A 22,034-nucleotide genomic window follows, 5' to 3' on the forward strand; every position below is an offset into this window, starting at 1 on the left:
GAGTATGACTCTCCTTGTGAAGAGATTACTGTGGCCAAATCCCTAGAGCACCACCTGAATTCCTGTATGCTATTGTATGCCTCTGATTACTTCTTTTTAAAAAATTATGATGTAGTCATGCTCCTTAAGTCATTTACTCATTCTTAGCTTCAGTTTTCTCTTCTCTAAAATAGAGATAGTAATATTTACCTCACAGGGTTGTTATGCAATCTAATGAGTTAATAGAAATAACAGATTTTATTCTACAGAGAAAGCTTGAGAAATAACTGAAAATAGTCTGTATACTCACTAGTAACCATGAAAGGTCAAAATAGTGGAAAGGAGACTCCTAGATCATTAGGTGAACACTCTGTGGTATTTATGGAATGACATGGAAAATAGTCACACAGGATGGGTAAGCAAAGATGAGTTGTGATGTGTTAGAGACAATGCACATTTTGACAAGAGCATAAACAAACAGAAGTGTTAGAACATTGGAGAAAGATTCACAGAGCCCACCACATGGCAAGACCATAATAGATGTTTGGTGATTTGACTTACCAAACAAAATTTATACTTAGAACACTAAACACCTGAGTCCTCCTTCTGGTCCAGATCAAAGTGTATTTATCCCCTTTCCCCTCCACCTTCAGTTATGGACCCAATCAAATCAACTGTCATTGCTCCTGGGAAAGGAGCATCAATCTATCCCTCTCTGGCTCCTTCATCCCAGTAAACTTTACAAAGTTACATGGTTATCATTCCCCTATAAGTATTACCTCATCTCATTAGAATATAAAATCCCTGAGGGTAATAACAGTCTTTCCTTTTGAATCTCCAGTGTTTATTATAGAGATTGGCACATGGTAAGCAATAAATACATACTTTTCATTTATTTTAATGGGAAATTCATTCATTCAATGTACTAACCTCTGGTCATTTTAATTCCAAAGTTTATACTAATGGAAAAATGTGAAGACAAATTGGTTCCATTCTTGGACATGTTTTGAGCATGTTTTCCTCTAAGGCATGCAATAAAATCTATAACTTTCCTGTGTGAGGTAATCTCTTTATTGCATGATGTTTCATTCAACTTTGTGTTAAATGCTACATTTTCATTGTCTGCTCTGAAAGAATATGATCAGAAGGGCCAGTTAGGTGGCAGTAGATAGAGCACCCTAGAGTCAGGAGTATCTGAGTTCAAATCCAACCTCATACAATTAAAAATTACCTAGCTGTTTGACTTTTGGCAAGTCTCTTAACCCCTGGCAAAAACAAAAACAAAAAGGATGGGATCAAAAGAGTAACTAGAACCCATTTAGCAGTAAGAAGGAAGTCAGGTTCTGGGATTTATCTGAGAATATCAGAGGTGAAATGTGTTTGCTATGATTCCTAACAACCTCCCACAATGGATTTTGTTTCTTGACTGGACTAGAATAACAAATCTCATCAACAAAATCAATGACACTCAGCTCAATGGTGGTTTGGGGGAGTATTTGTTTCCTGTCTCCCCCCCCCACCCCGATCAAATGACATTATTTTTACCAATTTATAAAAAAAGTTATATTTTATAACCTCAGGTTCTCTCCCCTCCTTAACTTCATCATCTGTACATAAACATGTTGTTCAACAGATACACTTAATGGCTTTCCTGAAAAGTCCTATAGGAAAGAGCTATTGTCAAACTAGTGTCAGAGCTTTAAGTCCCCATTAAGGGCTATATGAGCCAAGTACTTGGACAGCAGCAGCATTGATGATTTGCAGAAGCTACTCCTAACCACAGAATAAGCAAGGTCTGCAAACCTTTCAAGCAGTAAAAATATAACTACTCACAAAAAGCATAATCACTGAAATTTCAAAAAGGCCTAGCGCGTACTGAGAAAGAGGGGTGGAGAGTGGGAGGGAAGGAGAAAATGATGTTTTAACAGCTCTGTCTCACATTCTACCCAACTATTTTTTAAGGATTGGTGGAAATAGTATTCTAATGTAACAACTTGCTTTTCAACCTACTATTAGTATAGACAGCAATGTATCTCTGTTTCTCACAAGTTGGGTCAGTTTAGCATAAGGAAATTATATTACTTTTTACCCTTTAATTGCTTTCCAGCTTCTTCTCAAGGTTTCAACCAACTAAATGCTTCTGAATTATAAGTCTACATATGGCCTCCTTATATTTTAATTGGTCTTATTTCCAAAACACCTACTAAATTTCTGTATGTTATTGTATATCCCTAATAACTTTTATTGGTTATGATGTAATCACTTTCCTTAAATTCATTTTGTATTTCATATAATTAAGATTTTTCATTAAGGTTTTGCAGCCTTTCAATAAAAATATGAAATTAAGCCCTTTACAAGGTGCTATGAAGAAAACAGAGGAACTAGTAAATAGGAAAGGGGAAAGAGTCACAATATATGATCAAACAAAACTAGGAAAATTAATGATAATTATGTTGATAACAATGAGTCAAGGATATATCTAAGAAAAACTTTTTAAAAAGTTGTAATACTGTAATTACTGTTGTAATACTGAATATTTAGATCCACCAAACTACAATGAATTAAAAACTCACAAAATATAAAGATCTAACAAAGGAAATGAACAGGAAGAAATACTTTATCCGCAGCATCCTGTCCGTTACTGGAGTTGTTCCAAAGATGCTTTCAATAAGCCTGTAGATAGAAGATATCATATTCTAACAATTGTTTTCAATTACTATTCAGTTACAAAAAGGAATTATCTTATCCACCTGCAGTGCAAATGATGAGTTTAAACAAAAAGACCACCATGAAGATAATTATATCTTATATAGTAACATCTGATGCAGAAGATGAAGTAGAGGAAATCTATGAAGAATTTCAATTCTACAAACAGTTACTATATAATATTTTGTTCATATATTGAAAACAAAAGTGGACAAAGGAGATAATAACAATTCACAGAAAAAAGATAGTTTGAGATCAAGATACAAAATAGATAAAAAGAATGTATGACTGCCTTGGAAGCATGGATACTTTCTACAGTAAAAGTAACTGTATATGGCAAGCATGGATTTAAAAAGTCAAAACTAACTTTTCTTTTAGGTTTTTGCAAGGCAAACAGGATTAAGTGGCTTGCCCAAGGCCACACAGCTAGGTAATTACTAAGTGTCTGAGACCGGATTTGAACCGGATTTGAACCCAGGTACTCCTGACTCCAAGGCCAGTGCCTTATCCACTGTGCCACCTAGCCACTCCTAAAACTAACTTTTTCTTAACAGAAATAATAAAAAAAAACCTGACATCTGTGTACTGCTTCAATGTTCACAAAGTACTTCATAGATATTATCTAATTTCGTCTTCATGCCAGTGCTGAAGTAGATACTCCATTATTAAGAAAAAAAAATATGGTATTGAAATGGGAGTCACTTAAAAATTAGATGCCTAAACATAATCAGATCATTGAGTAAAAAATCAAATTAGAAAAAAAAAGAAAAGAAAACACCATTACTAATCAACACAGAAACTGATCTGCTGTTTCTGTCTTGGAACAGTTTGCTTCTCCTTAGGTAGCCTGATGGTCCCCCATTATGGGGGTTCGCCATGTTAGTACTAGGCTTAGGTCAATTTTAACCCATTTTGTCCAATAGAGGTGGCACAGAGCCTAGAGCACTGATTCTGGAATCAGAAAGACCTGATTTCAAATCCAGCCTTAGACACTAAATGGACAAGTTACTTGCCCCTATTATTTGTAAAACAAACTGAATAAGAAAATGGTAACTCACTCAAGTTACCTTGCCATGAAAACTCCAAATGAAGTCAAAAAGAGTCAGACATGATTGAAATGATTGAACAGTAAATTAGAACTTCAGAATTCAAGCAATCCACTAGATTTAGCCTTGCTGGGAGGTGTATGCCATCCAGCCTAGTTTCTAATATTATTTCTTGGAGAAGTATATTTTATAGAAAAATAATTTTCAGAAAGAGAAAACAAAAAAGAGCTCCATATTATCTCAGTCAATCTCATCTTTTTTTTTTTTGCTAAACAGAGAGGCAAATCATTCAAGTACAATGTTAATGTAACATCCCCAAAACATTAAGGAGAAACATAGGGGTAGATCCAAGATGGTGGCATAGGCAGGATTTCCCTGAAACTCATTCCCCAAAAAACTCCAAAAGCTGTCAAATTATGACTCTACCCAAAATTGAGAGGGGAATAACCCACAGAAAGACTAAGTGATACAATTTCCTAGTCCAAGACAACTTAGAAGTTGCATGGGAAAGGTTGTTTCACCAGGACTGTGGGTTGGAAAAAAGCCACAGCTGCAGTGCAGCCCAGGGATCACTGGGAACAGCTTGAAGGGGCAGTGAAAGAATTCTGCTGCATGAGAGTGCAGGAGTACCTGCCTCAGAAGAGTCCTGTGGTGAGAACCTGTGATGAGAATCAGGGAAGGGAGTCTGCAGTCCACAGACAGTAAGAGGTTAGGGGAAGATTGCAGAAATCTCTTGCTTTCCCTGGGGCAGGACTCAGCTGTGTGCCCACACTCAGATCCAGGTTTCAGTTCGGGCTTCCATACTAAGACCACTGAATAGGTACAATCTTCACAGCTCCAGTGGAGAGGGGAGAGCCTGTGGTCATCTACATATCAAAGAACAGGCAAGAGAGCATAAGACCTTGAAGGAATAAGGATCCCAGTGGGGTATCCCCAAAACTTCCCAAAGCCTTGGAAGGTAGTAAATACATCTTAGGCTGAGGAAATGAGGAAACAAAAGAAAAAGAAGAATATGGCCATGGAAAATTACTTTGGTCCCATGGAATTCTCAGAAGACAACTGGAAACTTCTGTATCCAAATCCTCTAAGAGAAATAGAAAGTGGGCTCAGGCTATGGATGAGTTCAAAAAAGACTTTGAAAAACAACTAAGGGAGGTGGAGGAAAAATTAGAAGGAGAAATGAGAGTGATGTTCATGAAAACCAAATCAGCAGTTTGGTGAAAGAAATACAAAAAAAATACTGAAGAAAATAATAATATGTTAAAAAAACAGTTTAGGCCAAATGGAAAAAGCAAAACAAAAGGCAAATGAGAAGAATACCATAAAAAGCAGAATTGGCCTTCTGGAAAAGGAGATAAAAAAGCACTCTGGGGGCAGAGCCAAGATAGCAACAAGAGCAGATCATGTCTTAGGCGATTTCTCATAAATCTTTGAAACTAAGGACTTTAACTAAATTTTCGGGAGACAGAATCAACAGGGGGACCCAGTGAGGAAGTTCTCTTACTCAAGGTAACCTGGAAAAGAGCAGAAAGGCTCTGCTCCCCAGGGTTGGAGGGGTGGTCCACCAGAGGGTTGGCCCACCAGAGCGAAAGAACTTGAGGCTCCTGGAGGCAGCACAAGGGCACTGGGAGCTGCAGCTCACAGCAGCCGGGGAGTTTCCTGAGCTACGCCCTGGGGAGCAACAGGCACAAATTAGGGGAACAGCAGGGGGGGGGATCTTTGCCAGAGCAAGAACATGAAGCCCAGCCCTCAGGGCACACAGTGAGCAGCCCAGATCCAGGAACAGAAGCAGGCAGAGCCGGTAAGCAGAAGCCCCCAGGGCATGAGCCCATTGAACCTAGGGAGGAGAGTGAAGAGAGAGAGACTGCCAAGTTCTGTCCTCTGCCCCTGGAACAGGATTCTGAGGCTCTGACCACATTCAAATACTGATTGCAGTCTAGCCCCCTCCCCCATAGAACAGCAAGGGACCCCTCCACCTCAGCCCCATAGTAGAGGGGGGTGCATATGGTCATTCACAGACCAGGAGGGAGGACAGAGCCTCAGTGCCCCAAAAGCTCAGGAAGCACCCCCAAAACAGGCTTAGGCTGGGAAAATGAACAAGCAGAGAAACAAGAGGTACACCATTGAGAAATACATTATCTATGATCCCAAGAAGGATCAATATACTTAAGTCTGAAGATGAGGAAGCACATGTTCCTGCATCTAAAGACTCCAAGATAAATGGAAATAGGGCTCAGGCTATGAGAGAACTCAAAAAAGACTTCAAAAATCAAATGAGAGAGTTAGAAGAAAAACTGGGAAAAGCAATGAGAGAGATGCAGGAAAAACATGAAAATGAAGTCAGCAGCCTAGTCAAGGAAATCCCCCCCAAAAGCTGAAGAAAATAGCATGCTAAAAACCAGATTAGGTCAAATGGATAAAACAGTTCAAAAAGTTATTGAGGAGAATGGTAAAAAGCAAAATTGGCCAGATGGAAAAAGAGATAAGAAAACTCTCTGAGGAAAACAAATCCTTCAGACAATGAATAGAACTCAGGGAGACTGATGAATTTACGAGAAATCAGGACCCAATACTTCAAAACCAAAAAAATGAAAAATTAGAAGAAAATGTGAAACATCTCATTGAAAAAACAACTGATATGCAAAACAGATTTAGGAAAGATAATTTAAAAATTATTGGAATACCTGAAAGTCATGATCAGGAAAAGAGCCTTGACATCATTTTCAAAGAATTACTACAGGAAAATTGACCTGTTGTCCTAGAAGCAGAGGGCAAAGTAGAAATAGAGAGAATCCATTGATCCCCCTTGAGAAAGACATCCCAAAAAACCAACCCCTTGGAATATTATAGCCAAGTTCCAGAACTCCCAAGTCAGAGGAAATATTACAAGCAGCCAGAAGGACACAATTTAAATACCATGGGGCTACAGTCAGGATCACACAGGAGTTAGCAGCAACTACATTAAAAGCTCATAGGGCTTGGAATACAATATACCAGAAGGCAAAAGAACTTGGAATGCAACCGAGAATCAACTACCCAGAAAAAATGAATGTCCTCTGGAAAAAGGTGGACTTTCAATGAACCAGGGGAATTTCAAATATTCCTGTTGGAATGGCCAGAGCTGAACAGAAGGTTTGATCTTCAAATACAGGCCTCAGGTGAAGCATAGAGAGAATGGAGGAGAAGTGGAAAATATGAGGGACTTAATGATGATGAACTGCATGTATTCTTGCATAGAAAAATGACACCGACAATACTCATATGAACCTTCTCAGTTAATAGAGCAGGTAGAAGGAGCTTTTAGAGTTGAAGCACAAGGGAAATAAAATGGGAGAAAGAAAAAAGGAGAGGGGAATAGGCCAAGATATCCCATATAATAAGATTTTTCTTTATTACAATGAACTATTGCAATGATATGGAAGGGGGCGGAGACAAGGGGGAATAAGGGAATCTTTGCTGTCATCAGAGGTGGCTAGGAGAGGAAACAGCATATATACTCAATGGGGTATAGGCATCTGGAATTAAAAAAAGCTCTCTGAAGAAAATAACTCCTTCAAATGCAGAATGGAACTGAAGGAAATGATGACTTTGCAACAAATCAGGAAGAAATAAAACTCTTCCAAAAAAAGCCAAAAATTAGAAGAAAATGTGAAATATCTCATTACAAAAACAACTGACCTTGAAAACAGATCCAGAGGAAATAATTTAAAAATTATTGGGCTACCTGAATGTCACGACCAGAAAAAAGAGCATAGACTTCATTTTTTAAAGAAACAATACAGCAGAATTGACCAGAGATTCTAGAAGAAGAGGGTAAAATAAAAATTGAGGGAATTCACTGGTCACTTCCTGAAAGAGATACCAAAAGAAAAACTTCCAGGAATATTATAGCCAAATTACAAAACTCCCAAGTCAAATAGAAAATACTAAAAGCTCCCAGAAACACACAATTCAATTACTGTGGCTCTATAGTTAGGATTACACAGGATCTGTCAGGATCTACATTAAGGGCTCATAGGGATTGAAATATAATATTCTGGAAGGCAAAACATCTTGGAATGCAACTGAGAATTAACTACCCCAAAAAAATGGACATCCTCTTTCAGGAGAAAAGATGAACTTTCAATGAAACAGGGTACTTTCGAACTTTCCTATTGAAACAACCAGAGTTTAACAGAAAGTTTTATCTTTAAGTACATGACTCTGATGAACAATAGTGGGGATGGATGAGAAGGACTAACGATGAGGAACTTAATGATGTTGAACTGTTTGTATTCCTGCAGGGGAAGAAGATATTGATAACTCATATGAACTTTCTCATTTATAAGAGCAGTTAGAAGGAGGATATGTAGATAAGGCACAGGAAGGAGCTGAATATAATGGTATAATATAGTAAAAAGATGGAGTCAATGAGTGCTAAAGGAAAGTACTGGGAGGAAGAGAAAGGAGAGGTATAAAGGGCTAAGATATTTCACATAAGAATCAAGAAAAGCTTTTACAATGGAGTGGAATGGGGGAAGGTGAGAGGAAATGAGTGAGCCTTCAATCTCATCAGAAATGGCCCAGAGAGGAAATAACATACACATTTAATAGGGTATAGAAATCTATCTTACCTTATAGAAAAAGAAGAAGAAAGGGATGGTATAAGAGGAAATGGGGAAGGGGAGGAAGGGTCGAATAGGTGAGAGAAGAGAGGGAAGATTGTGGGAGAGGGTGCTCAGATACAACATACTTTTGGACAGAGATAGGATGAAAGGAGAGAGAGAGAGAGAGACAGAGACAGAGAGAGAGAGAGAGAGAGAGAGAGAGAGAGAGAGAGAGAGAGAGAGAGAGAGAGAGAGAGAGAGAGAGAGAAAGAGAGAAAGAGAGAGAGAATAAAATAAATGAAAGTGGTGTGGAATAGAGCGAATGGAAATATAGCTTGTAATAGCGACTGTGGGAGAAAGATTGAAGCAACTTCTCTAGTGGACTTATGATACAGAAGACATCTCAACCCAGAGATAGAGCCACTGGAATCTGAACAGAGACTGAAGTACATTTTTTTCTCTCACTATTCTTGAGATTTCTCATCTTCTTGCTGGGGGGGCGGTTTATGTGCTCTTTCCTTTGTACCACCTAGCTGCCCTATTCTTAGTAAACTCCACTGGGAAAGGACTGACTCCAGAGAGGTTTCAAGTATTTTTATTTCTTAGGTACAAAAGTAATTTCTTCTCTACTTGGCTTCACTTCTGGAAATTTTACTCCTTTTCATGGCTAATTGTAATTAGTATGTTCTACCTCTAACAATATGGCAGCAGGTAGTTCATGTTGAGTCATTGTCAAAGGAGGATTCAGTAGGGTTCAAAAAGAATTACTGTCAAGGGGAGACCAAACCAGTGCCTCAAACTGTAAACCTTTGTGTTTGTTTGTGGAAGTTGCACCTAGAACAGGTAATACAGTTTTTGATGCTGAGTGAAATGAGAAGAACCAGGAGAACATTCTACACTTAACAGTAATAGCATGAGAGAATCAAATATGATGGATCCAACTACTCTTCGTAGTTCATTGACCAAGGACAATCCTAAGAAATTTCTTTTGGAAAATATCATCCAGAATCAAAGAAAAAAAAATATGGAATCTGAAAGATGCACAGAGCATACTATGTTCACTTTTAAAAACTTATTTTATGTTTTACTTTCTTTCTTCCCCCTCTTCTTAGTTCTAATTCTTCTTTCACAACATGACTAATATGGAACTATGTTAAACATGATTATACGTGAACAACCTGTATCAGATTTTCTCTGCCATGGGGAGGAGAGAAGGAAGGGAGAGTGGTAGAAAAATGTGGAACTCAAAAGTTTGCAAATGGATGGATGTTGAAAATTATCTTTACAGTAATTGGGAAAAAATGAATTTTCAAAAAGAATTTCAGTTTTTTATACTCTGATCTTATCTCATAGACTTTTAAAAATCCCTTTAAAGGGGTTGGCTAGGGGCGGCTAGGTGATGCAGTGGATAAAGCACAGGCCTTGGAGTCAGGAGTACCTGGGTTCAAATCTGGTCTCAGACACTTAATAATTACCTAGCTGTGTGGCCTTGGGCAAGCCACTTAACACCATCTGCCTTGCAAAAACCTAAAAAAATCTCTTTAAAATATATTCCTTATTTTTAAATATTTCATTTTTCACCCAATTAAATAAAAAACATTTATTTTTTTTAAAAATTGAGTTTTAAATTTTGATCCCTTTGTCCTTCTTATCTCCTATCTCCCTAAGATATGCTATACATATGTAATAATATAAAGTATATTTCTCTATTAGTCATTTTGTGGAAGAAAGTTAGAAGGAAAGGAGAAAAAGAAAGAAAGAGAGAGAGAGAGAGAGAGAGAGAGAGAGAGAGAGAGAGAAGGAAAGAAAGAAAGAAAGAAAGAAAGAAAGAAAGAAAGAAAGAAAGAAAGAAAGAAAGAAAGGAAGGAAGGAAGGAAGGAAGGAAGGAAGGAAGGAAGGAAGGAAGGAAGGAAGAAACAAAGAAACAAAGAGAGAAAGAACAACGAGGGGCAGCTAAGTGGCAAAGTGGATAGAGCATCAGCCTTGGAGTCAGGAGGACCTGAGTTCAAATCCTACCTCAGACACTTGATTCTTAGTAGCTATGTGATCTTGGGAAAGTTATTTAACTCTACTGTCACACACATATCAAGAAATGCAATGTGATCCCACAAATTTTTCATCCATTTCACAATTGATAAGCATCTCCTCAATTCCCACTTCTTTACCAAAAAGAACATCTATGAACAATTTTGTGCTAAAAATTCATTTTTTAAATTTTTTGGTATATAGATCTACTACTGGTATTGTTCAGTCAAATGGTAGGCACAATTTTATAGGCTTTTGAGTAATAGTTCCAAATTGTTCTCCAGAAGGCAAAAAAGTATAAGAACTACGAGCTGACTAGACACAGAAGTTTCTCTGCAGTAGAAGATGGAGAGAGAGAGAGAGAGAGAGAGAGAGAGAGAGAGAGAGAATGAAATAGAGAGAATTGAAAATAAATAAAAAATTAGAAGAAATTATTGCAGAAGATTAACCACTTTGAAAGAACACATATTCCATACAAATCAAAGTAAATGATTATGAAATGAGTCTGAGAGATTTTGTTGTTATTGCTATAGTGGTGAGTGGTGATAGTAGAGCAGTAGCAGCAGTAGTAGTAGTAGTAGTAGTAATGGTAGTAGTAGTAATAGAAGTAGTAGTGGTAGTGGTAGTAGAGGTATTAGTGGTAGTGATAGTAGTGGTTGTGGCAGTAGTGGTAGTAGAAATAGTAGGAGCAGTAGCAGCAGCAGGAGAATATATATAGTGATTGAATAATTGAAAAATATTTCATTCTTCGATGAAAGGATAATACATTTTTTTTTAAATCTTAATAAAATACCATACCTGGAAATAGAATACAGAAAAAGTGTTAATTGATAAAAATCCAAATATCATTGCTTACTGGTTTTTATTTTTGGTCAGAGAACATTTACTGCACATTATTAGCTGTGTGCCACATGCCTGTAATTTCTCCCCTCTCATCTTTGCCTACTAACTTCTCTAGTTTCCTTTAAGACCTCTGGCAGAAGATCTTTCTAGGTTTTCCCTAGGGCTAATGACTTCTTGCCTTTCTTCAAATCTCCCATGCTTGACATACTTTCTGTCATATAGTTAGAAATAGGGCTGGATGCTGAATTATAGAAGGCTGACTCAGATGTTAAAGTCCACTGAAGTGAAGGATACCAATGTCAATTAGTGGGGGGAGGAAAGTTTTTAAATGTCAGTGCTGCAAATTCTTGGTCAGCATATTTTCTTTTTTTATTTATTGGAAATTGGCATTAATAATCAAGGTACACATCTTCATACAAAGCATCAGTCTCCACACAAGCATCAGGACACCTCTTTAGAGGAGCGACTCAAGGCATTATTATGCTGAGAATTAATTTGTCAGTCAAGTTTTTATAGTATGACTAATTCTGGGGCTATGATTATCAAAAGCTGCTAGAGACAACCTAATAATAGAAAGATCACTGAATTTGAAACTAAGCTTGAATCCTAACTTTTTAATTTACTCTCTAAGTAACCTTGAGCAAATCACTTATCTGGGTCTTAGTTTCCTCCTACAGAAAATGAGTGTTGGGCTCGATGATGTGTAAGTCTCCTTCCAGTTCTGAATCCTATGATCCTATCAGAGATTCAAGCATAGGGTATGATAAAGAAAAGATCCTAAATAAATAAAGCTACAAGAAAGGCAAGATGAGATTATGATGAGAAATGGGATTTTGGAATTCAGAATTATAGAGAAATTGCAATATCATTTGAAGGCAAATTAAGAGGTTATTGAGGAAGTTCCTAGTCAACTAAGGTTCATAGATCCATGATTTCTCAGGACTGTGAAACTAACATTGTTCACATAACTTTGATACTTCTATAGTTAACTGATTTTGATGTAGTTTCTATATTGGATAAATGTCATTCAAGTCTGGCATGAAGGCAATATGTCCTTATCGAAAATTATTCTTTTCTTAAATGACTGAAATTGGACAAATAGAAGTTTTGACTTTTTAATATAATTTTTTTAAAAAATACCATCTTCTATATTCAGAAGGCAATATTCAAAAATTAATTCATATATTTTGCTCCCAGATTGTTGAGCTCTAGCCATAGTCCTACCCTTGAACAGAAGTCACTTTTATCGCCCCAGTGCTTTCATTTCTTGATACCTAAAATGAGAATCATTTGGCCTGAAAGTTTGCTATTGGAGGGTGGCTGTTTTTATGAGCATGCTGTGACTAACATTCAAAGGCACTACCATTGGCCTAAGGGAAAAAATAAAATATAGTAAAAGAAAAAATAGAAAACATTCCATAAGGAAAGAATATCTTCTAATTTCATCCCTCAAATTGACTCAACAGCAGTAAAAATAACTTTTAAGATATCACTAAATCATTAAAATGGATTTCTTCATATCATATCTGTTTTTACATGAAGGTCGTGTAACAATAACTTCTAAGGATGAATCAGGCCATGTGAATGTTATACCAAAAGGACTTGCCGATTAAATAAAGAGGTCAGTTAATTCAGACTGAAGAGTAATTCTGCTACTTTGGCATTTCAAAGTTACTATAACTGGATATAGCATTTCAAAGTAAATATAACTGAAAGTGTCAGATTTGAAATCAGAAGTTTTGGGTTTAAATTCCATCTCTTATATTTATTATCTGTGTGACTTTGGGCAAATCTCTTAACCTCTCTTGGCTTCAGATTCCTCAACTGTAAAACAAGAGAGTTGAATGAGAAGACTCCCAGGTTTCCTTCAGATCATATAAAAACCATTAATTGTCATCCATTTTTCTTTTTTCTCTTTTAAAAACATCAAAAGCACAGAGAAACATGATGCCTTTTAATTGCATGTATATGTAATTGGTGGTTGGGAAAGTTGGGAAAGTAGTTTAAGAAGTTTACAACAGTCAGTGTGAGTTAAAACAGAGAGTGAATTTAGTGATGAAAAGTACAGTGAAGGAAACATTTCTTTTTTTGTCTTAATATCCCCAGAAATTAACAGAACCTAGCACATAGTAGGTTGATTATTTGAATGCAAAAACCACTCATTTCCACTGTATTCTAAGAAGTTGTTTATAAAGAAATGAGTTTTTATATTTAAACCCATAATTTCTTTTCTCCAGTATACCATTTTCAATTCATCATACATTTTCTTCCATGGCCAGTGAAATGCAAGACCCTTGAGGACAAGGATTGCTTCATTTTAGTCTTTGTTCACAGTCATCTGGCATTTAACAAATATTTGTTGAATTGTATTTTTGAAATGACCATCAGAGTTTTGTCATTTCTCAGAACGTTTTGGGGAGCAGAGTGCTGAGAGTCTGTCTATTCAATGACATCTCCAGCATACTTTCTTTATTGGCAAGCAAGGGAAGAGGCAGTAATTCTTTTTTTCACCTCTCTTAGTAAAAACCAAATGACCAAAAAAACAAATGAAGCACAGTACACTCTTGGAAGAGGTCTCTTTTTCCTGAAGTTGTGATATAGTCCTGTTTCCTAAAAATGCAAGCATTTGTTCCCAGTTTATATTCAACTATGAAGTAGAACCAAATGAGGAAAATGGAAATCCATAATGTCTAATTGACCTTATTTTCATACCTAATTATGCCCCAAAATTCTGCTCACAACACAAAAGGCCATTAAAAGTGGAAGATGTTTATTTCCTTTTAGATTTTTGGTTTGTCAGGGTCAAGATGAGAAAAGAAAAATAGGGAATATTAGAAATCAAGCCAAATGCCAGAATATACATCACTGATACAGAACCCGAGTCAGAGGCTGCAGTGTAGATGATGGTTAGAAGAATCTTGAAAGATGTTAGTTAAGAAGAAAAAAGTATCAGTGACATTTTTAGCAAGATATATAGGTATGGCCTTGAAGGAAATAATCAGCTCATGACCAGTTAGCTTCATGTCTCATAGAAATAAAAGAGTCAAACAGGGCGATGAAAACTAAAAGGAAAATAAATGAAATGAATTAAAACCATAAATGGGAAAACAAACTCCCTGGAATTGATTATAATAAACATTTGAAGAGATATTTATTAATAAGCTCAATCCTGAGGATAAAAGCAAAACATTCCCTGCCCTCAAAAGCTTATTATCTAGTGGGGAAGACAAAATATATAGGAATGGTGGCCAAATAGAGATATTTTGTTCTGAAAAGTTACAGGAATGGTGAATGGAGCCATAAGGAAGTTTGTCTTCCCTTCCAGATTCTCCTAAAGGCTACATTTTATCATCTCGGATAACATGCTCCTCCAAAACTATGTGCATTCCACAGTAGAAAAGAAACTATAATAAACTAGACATTGGTGTCTTCTTTACAGAAAAATGAAGTATAGAAAAGGCATCTATGATGCTCTCCCCAAACTCAGAACATCTGCATTATTTATATTCCCTCAAAATGGCAAGAACATATTTCTTCCCAGATATCCTCACCTATCCAAATGCTTCTTAGCCCTCTCAACAATATCCCAGATATAATCATTCAAGGCCACCTTTTTAAAAATTATTTTTATTAAAGATTTTATTTGAGTTTTACAATTTTTCCCCCAATCTTACTTCCCTGCCCCCCCACAGAAAGCAACTTGTAGGTCTTTACTTTGTTTCTATGTTATACATTGATCCAAATTGAGTGTGATGAGAGAGAAATCATATCAAGGTCACCTTTACTTAGAGAACCTGTCCTCTTGAGAACAAAGAATGAGATGAATAGATAGTATCATGAAAACAACAAGCATGAATGTTGACAGATTTCAAGGGCCAATGGAAGATAGTAGGGTTTGGAGTTCAATGGTTCATGGGGACATGAATTTAGTCACGACTAAACAAGTGAGCAATATCAACAGCCTTATCTGTAAAATAAAGTAAGTTAAAGACTAAGATTTTAAGCTGAAATCTGTGGACTTATTTTTTCTGCTTCTTTCCTTTTATTCCTTTCTTCTTTCATCCTTCCTCATTCCCTCCCTTCTTCTCTCTCTCTCTCTCTCTCTCAAATCCTTTCATATTTTTTCTTTCTTCCTCCCTTCCTCCTCCCTCCTCCCTTTCTTCCTCCCCCCATCCCTGCCTTCCTTCCTCCTTCTTTCCTCCTTCCTTCCTTCTTTCCTTCCTTTATTTCATTTTGAAAAATCTTTTTTCTTTGTAATCCTATGTGCTTTATTTTATGCATTTAAAACATTGTTCTGAGAAGGGTCCATGGAAATCATCAAAATACCAAAAGTATCTAGGACACAAAAAAGTTTAGAATTCCTAAACTAAAAAAAAATGAAAATGAAACATGTTATTTGCCTCCCAAAACAGAAGTTATAAGCTTAACGAAGAGGACTACATACATTTTTGGAAAACCCATTATGGGCATTTATTTTTCTAAACTATGCAACTATGTATTGAGGACTCTGTTTCTTAGTTCTGCTTTTATTTGCTCAATGTAAGGTAAGGAAATGGGTTTAGTGAGGGGGACAAATTTATTTTCTTTTTTTTTAAGATTTTATTTATTTTGAGTTTTACAATTTTTCCTCTAATTTTAATTCCCTCCCCCCAACCCCACAGAAGGCAATTTGCCAGTCTTTACATTGTTTCCATGGTATACATTAATCCAAATAGAATGTGATGAGAGAGAAATCTTATCCTTAAGAAAGAAACATAAACTATAAGAGATGGCAAGATCAAACAATAAGATACCAGCATTTTTTTCTAAATTAAAGGTAATAGTCCTTGGTCTCTGTTCAAACTCCACAGTTCTTTTTATGGAAACAGATTGCAAACACTGCAAACAGCCTCAAATTGTCCCTGATTGTTGCACTGATGGAATGAGCAAATCCTTCAAGGTTGGTCATTACCACCATGTTGCTGTCAGGGTGTACAGTGATTTTCTGGTTCTGTTCATCTCACTCAGCATCAGTTCATACAAATCCCCCAGGTTTCCCTGAATTCCCATCCCTCCTGGTTTCTAATAGAACAATAGTATTCCATGACATACATATACCACAGTTTGTTAAGCCATTCCCCAATTGAAGGACATTTACTTGATTTCTAATTCTTTGCCACCACAAACAGGGCTGCTATGAATACTTTTGTACAAGTGATGTTTTTACCCTTTTTCATCATCTATTCAGGGTATAGACCCAGTAGTAGCATTGTTGGATCAAAGGGTATGCACATTTTTGTTGCCCTTTGGGCATAGTTCCAAATTTCTCTCCAGAAAGGTTGCATGGGTACACAACTCCACCAACAATGTAATAGTGTCCCAGATTTCCCACAACCCTTCCAACAATGATCATTATCCTTCCTGGTCATATTGGCCAGTCTGAGAGGTGTGAGGTGGTACCTCAGAGAAGCTTTAATTTGCATTTCTCTAATAAGTGATGATTTAGAGCAATTTTTCATATGACTACGGATTGATTTGATCTCCACATCTGTAAATTTTCATTGCATATCCTTTGACCATTTGTCAATTGAGGAATAGCTTTTTTTTTAATTTGACTCAGTTCTAGGTATATGTTAGAAATGAACCCTCTGTCAGAAACATTACTTGTAAAGATTGTTTCCCAGTTTATTACATTTCTTTTTATCTTGGCTAGAGTGGTTTTACCTGTGCCAAAGCTTTTTAACTTAATGTAATCAAAATCATGTAGTTTGTTTTTAATGATGTTCTCCATCTCTTTCTTAGTCACAAGTTTCTTCACTTTACATAGATCTAACAGGTAAACTACTGCTTGATCTTCTAGTTTGCTTATATTATTGTTTTTTATGTCTAAATCCTGTATCCATTTGGATCTTATCTTGGTAAAGGGTGTTAGGTGTTGGTCTAATCTAAGTTTCTTCCATACTAACTTCCAATTTCCCCAGCAGTTTTTATCAAAGAGAGAGTTTTTATACCAATAGCTGGACTCTGGGTTTATCAAACAGCATATTACTATTATCATTTCCTGCTACCTCACCTAGTCTGTTCCACTGGTCCACCACTATATTTCTTAGCCAATACCAGACAGTTTTGATGATTGATGCTTTATAACATAATTTTTGATCAGGTAGGGCTAAGCCACCTTCTTTTGCAATTTTTTTCATTAAATCCCCGGAAATTCTTGACTTTTTATTTCTCCATATGAATTTACTTGCAGCTTTTTCTAACACATTAAAGTAATTTTTTTGGAATTTTGATTGGTAGAGCACTAAACAGGTAGTTTAGTTTTTGTAGAATTGTTCTTTTTCATATTATCTCAAGCTATCTATGAGCAGTTGATGTTTGCCTAGTTATTTAAATCTGATTTTATTTGTGTGAGAAGTGTTTTATAATTATTTTCAAAAAGTTTCTGAGTCTGCCTTGGCAAATAGACTGCCAGGTATTTTATATTGTTTGAGGTTACTTTGAATGAGATTTCTCTTTCTAGCTCTTCCTGCTGTATCTTGCTAATCATATATAGAAAAGTTGAGGATTGATGAGGGTTTATTTTATATCCTGAAACTTTGCTAAAATTGTTAATTGTTTCCAGTAGTTTTTTGGGATGATTTCTTGGGATTCTCTAGGTATACCATCATGTCATCTGCAAAGAGTGAGAGTTTTGCCTCTTTCTTCCCAATTCTAATTCCTTCAATTTCTTTTTCTTCTCTAATTGCTGAAGCTAACATTTCTAATATGATATTTAATAGTAGTGGTGATAATGGACATCCTTGTTTCACCTCTGATATTATTGGCAATGCCTCTAGTCTCTCTCCCCATTGAATATAATGTTTGTTGATGGTTTCTGATAGATACTGCTTGTTATTCTAAGGAACAATCCATTTATTCCTACACTCTCTAGTGTTGTTAGTAGGAATTGGAGCTGTATTTGGTCAAAAGCTTTTTCAGCATCTATTAATATAATCATATAATTTCTGTTAGTTTTGTTGTTGATATAATTAATTATACTAACAGTTTTCCTAATATTGAACCAGCCCTGCATTCCTGGGATGAATCCTACTTGGTCAAAATGTACTATCCTAGTGATAACTTGTAATCATTTTGCTAAGATTTTTATTTAAGATTTTTGCATCTATATTCTTCAGGGAGATAGGTCTATAATTTTCTTCCTCTGTTTTAACTCTTCCTGGTTTAGGTATCAGCACCATATTTGTGTCATAGAAAGAGTTAGGCAGAGTTCCATCTTCCCTTATTTTTTCCAAAGAGTTTATATAGAATTGGAAACAATTGTTTCTTAAATGTTTGGTAGAATTCACTTGTGAATCTCTCAGGACCTGGAGATTTTTCCTTAGGGAGTTTAATGATGGGTTGTTGAATTTCTTTTTTCCTGAGATAGGGTTGTTTAGGTATTTAATCTCCACTTCATTTAACCTGGGCAACTTATATTTTTTGTAAATATTCATCCATTTCACTTAGATTGTCAAATTTATTGTCATAGAGTTGAGTAAAATAATTCTGAATTATTACTTTAATTTCCTCCTCATTGGTGGTCAGTTCACTTTTTTCATTTATTATACTGGCAATTTGGTTTTCTTCTTCCTTTTTTTAATCAAACTGACCAGAGGTGACAAATTTATTTTCTAAAAAAGAAAAAGCTATTTATGCTATTGTCACTTATTTCAATACAGTAGTAATATAAAATTCAGGCTCTGAACCACAGTACCAAAGAGAAATGTATTTCAATTCGTTGCCTTAATAAGGAAAAACTGCTATCAATATCATTATTATTATTTAGAATAAATGAAAAAATAACATATATAAGGGCACAGGACAAAAAGTAAACACCACTTGTGTTCTTAAATCATAGTATTGCTGGGGGCAGCTAGGTGGTTCAGTAGATAGAGCACAGGCCCTGAGGTCAGGAGTACCTGAGTTCACATCTAACCTCAAAGATGTAATAATTACCTAGCTGTGTGGCCTTGGGCAAGCCACTTAACTCCATTGCCTTACAAAAAACCTAAAATAAATATATCAATCAACCAATCATAGTATTGTTAAGATGTAGACTATGTAATTTTTTTAAACCTCATAGACTAAATAAACTGTTAAGGTCCTTCCCAGCCCCAGTTACTATTATCCCCTAATCTAATTCAATAAACATTTTTAGGAGGCAGCTAGGTGGAATAGTTAATAGAGTACAATGCTTGGAGGCAGGAAGAATACTGCCTCCACTTCTGTTTTAGATACTTCCTAGCCATATGGAAAGTCACTTGACATCTTTCAATATCAGTTTCATCTGCAACCAATCAATTGAAAATGATGATGATGATGATGATGATGATGGCAATGATGATGCTTGATCTTTGCTCTTGCAGAAGACCATAACACCAGGGAGGTGATGCCATGAGAAGCAGATAAATTGGATTTGAGTTGTGAGTCACCAGTTTCACTTTATCCTCCAGAGCCCTCTGGGTCAAATGGCCAAATAAGGAATAGAATGACTGAAGATGGTCCTGAATGTGAGGCAATCAGGGTTAAATGATGTGTCCAAGGTCACACAACTTGTAATCATCAAGCATCTAAGGCTAGATGAACTCCCATCCTCCCCACTCCAAAACCAGTCCTCTATCCACTGTACCACCAAGCTGCCCCATCATCATAACTAAATCAATTAATCCACATTTATTAAGCACCTAATTTGCTACACGCTGGGGATATAAAGAGGTAGAAGACAATTCTTGCCCTCAAGGAGTTTCTAATAATGAGGGACACAACATGCAAAAATACATATAAAGAGCCAATAGACCTGTGCTTTAGGGAAATCACTTTGGCAGTGGAATGCAGGATAGATTGGAGAAGAGAGAGAGACACTTGAGAAAGGTTGATTGCTATAATAATTCAGTCCTAAGTTAATGAAGGCATCTATAGTGGTAGCAGTGTCAGGGTGGGAGAAGGGGGTATAGTTGAAAGATGTTCCAGAGGTGACATCCACAGGCCTTGGCAAATGTTTAGATATGGAAGGAGAAAGATGGTGAGGACTTCAGGTTGATGTCTAGATTTGTGAGCTTGAGGGATAAGGAGGATCGTGTTGCCCTCTTTGGTAATATAAAAGGTAGGGGAAGATCGGTTGTAGGGAAAGATAATGAATTCTGTTTTTAAATAGGTTTAGTTTAAGATGTCTACTGAACATCCACTTCTAGATGTCTGAAAGGCAGTTAGAGATATGAAATTGAAACTGAGCAGAGATATTTGAAGATTATCAGAATAGAGTTTATCATTAAATACATGGAATCTGATAAGACCAGCAAGGAAAGTAATATAGATAGAGAAAATAAGAGCATCCAGGATAGAACAATAATGGACAGCTATGGTTAGAGGATGTGATCTCAATGAGAATTCAGCAAAGACTAAGTAGGCATAAACAGATAAATAATAGATAAGCCAGAAGAGACTGGTATCCTGAAACTAGAAAGCATCAAGGAGAAAAAGGTAATCAAAGAGCAGAGTATGTCCAAAGTTGCAGGGGTCAAAAAGAATGAGGACTGAGAAAAGGACATGGGATTTGGCAACTAAGAGAATATTAATAACTTCAAAGAGAGCTGCATCAATGGGAAAAGAACAGAAAACTGATAATAGGAGTTAAGAAAGGAGTGAGAGGAAAGAAAATAGACACCTTTTGTACAGAGTCTTTTTGAAGAGTTAAGCTACAAAGAACAGGAGAGATATAATGATAGTGAGACTAAAATGATCAATTGAGATTTATTTTTCAAGGAGGGGGATCATGGACATCTTTGTAGGCATAGGGAATGAACTGTAGATAGGGAGAAACTGAGCATAAATGAAAAAGTGGGGATGATGGTGGGGAAGCAATCTTCTAGGTAGACATGATGTATTTGTAGTCTCTTAAAAAATTGAAAAGTTAACTTTATAAAGAATAACTTTTCAGTTTTTTAAGAATTCCTTTGCAAATAAAGCTTGATAAAGAGTAAAACACTTTACCATGTGAAACAAGGATGAAGTAGGAGAGGGTGTAAGAAGACATCTAAATGATAGGAGATGAGGTAGAGGAGAGAAGAGAGTTCATGATAAATGATCTCAGTTTTTTCCTGTAAAATATATGGCAAAGTTCTCAACTGAAATAAAACAGATTAGCATTGAGGAGGAGAGATGTAAAGATTTGGAAGAGTGAGTTGATAAGGGAGGCATTGAAAGATTGCTTAGCAACAGTGAGAGCCCAGTGAGAGCAACAGTGATAGCATAACAGTGTTTAAGCAACATAAATCTGTAGTGACCTCAGCAAGAATGGTTGGATGATTTTCTTTATCTTTAAGGGGATTTTAGAATTCTCAAAAAATGGAAGTGGTGCATTGGTGAGTGATGGCAAGATCAAGCTATCCTAATATGTAGTGGAGGTTGACTAGAAAAATTGCTTATGGAAAGAGTAAGTTTAGGAAATAAGTAGTTAGATATTTTGAGGGAGATTGATATGTATTTGGAAATCTCTTAGGAAGAGAAGGGGAAAATATATGTTCTATGTACTGGGCTCATTAAAGATTGGGTGAGGCCTGGGGGGTCTGGGGACAATAGCTTTTGGGATTTTCATTGAGCAATAAATCTGAATAGTATGAACCTCAAATGAAGAGGGGCTTTCAATGAGAGAGATGGTGAAGACACACCATTTCTAGAAGACACATTGCAGAGAAAGGGTTATTTCCAACTCCCTGACTCAACCAGTGAACCAAGGACAATGAGAGATGGTGGAGCCAATTTTGGAAAGGAAAGGATGACCACTGTTGCTAAGTCAATTAAAGGGAGACAGGTTTAAGTAATAGTTAAC

This window comes from Macrotis lagotis, chromosome 8, assembly GCF_037893015.1.
Source record: "Macrotis lagotis isolate mMagLag1 chromosome 8, bilby.v1.9.chrom.fasta, whole genome shotgun sequence".
NCBI lineage: Eukaryota > Metazoa > Chordata > Mammalia > Peramelemorphia > Peramelidae > Macrotis > Macrotis lagotis.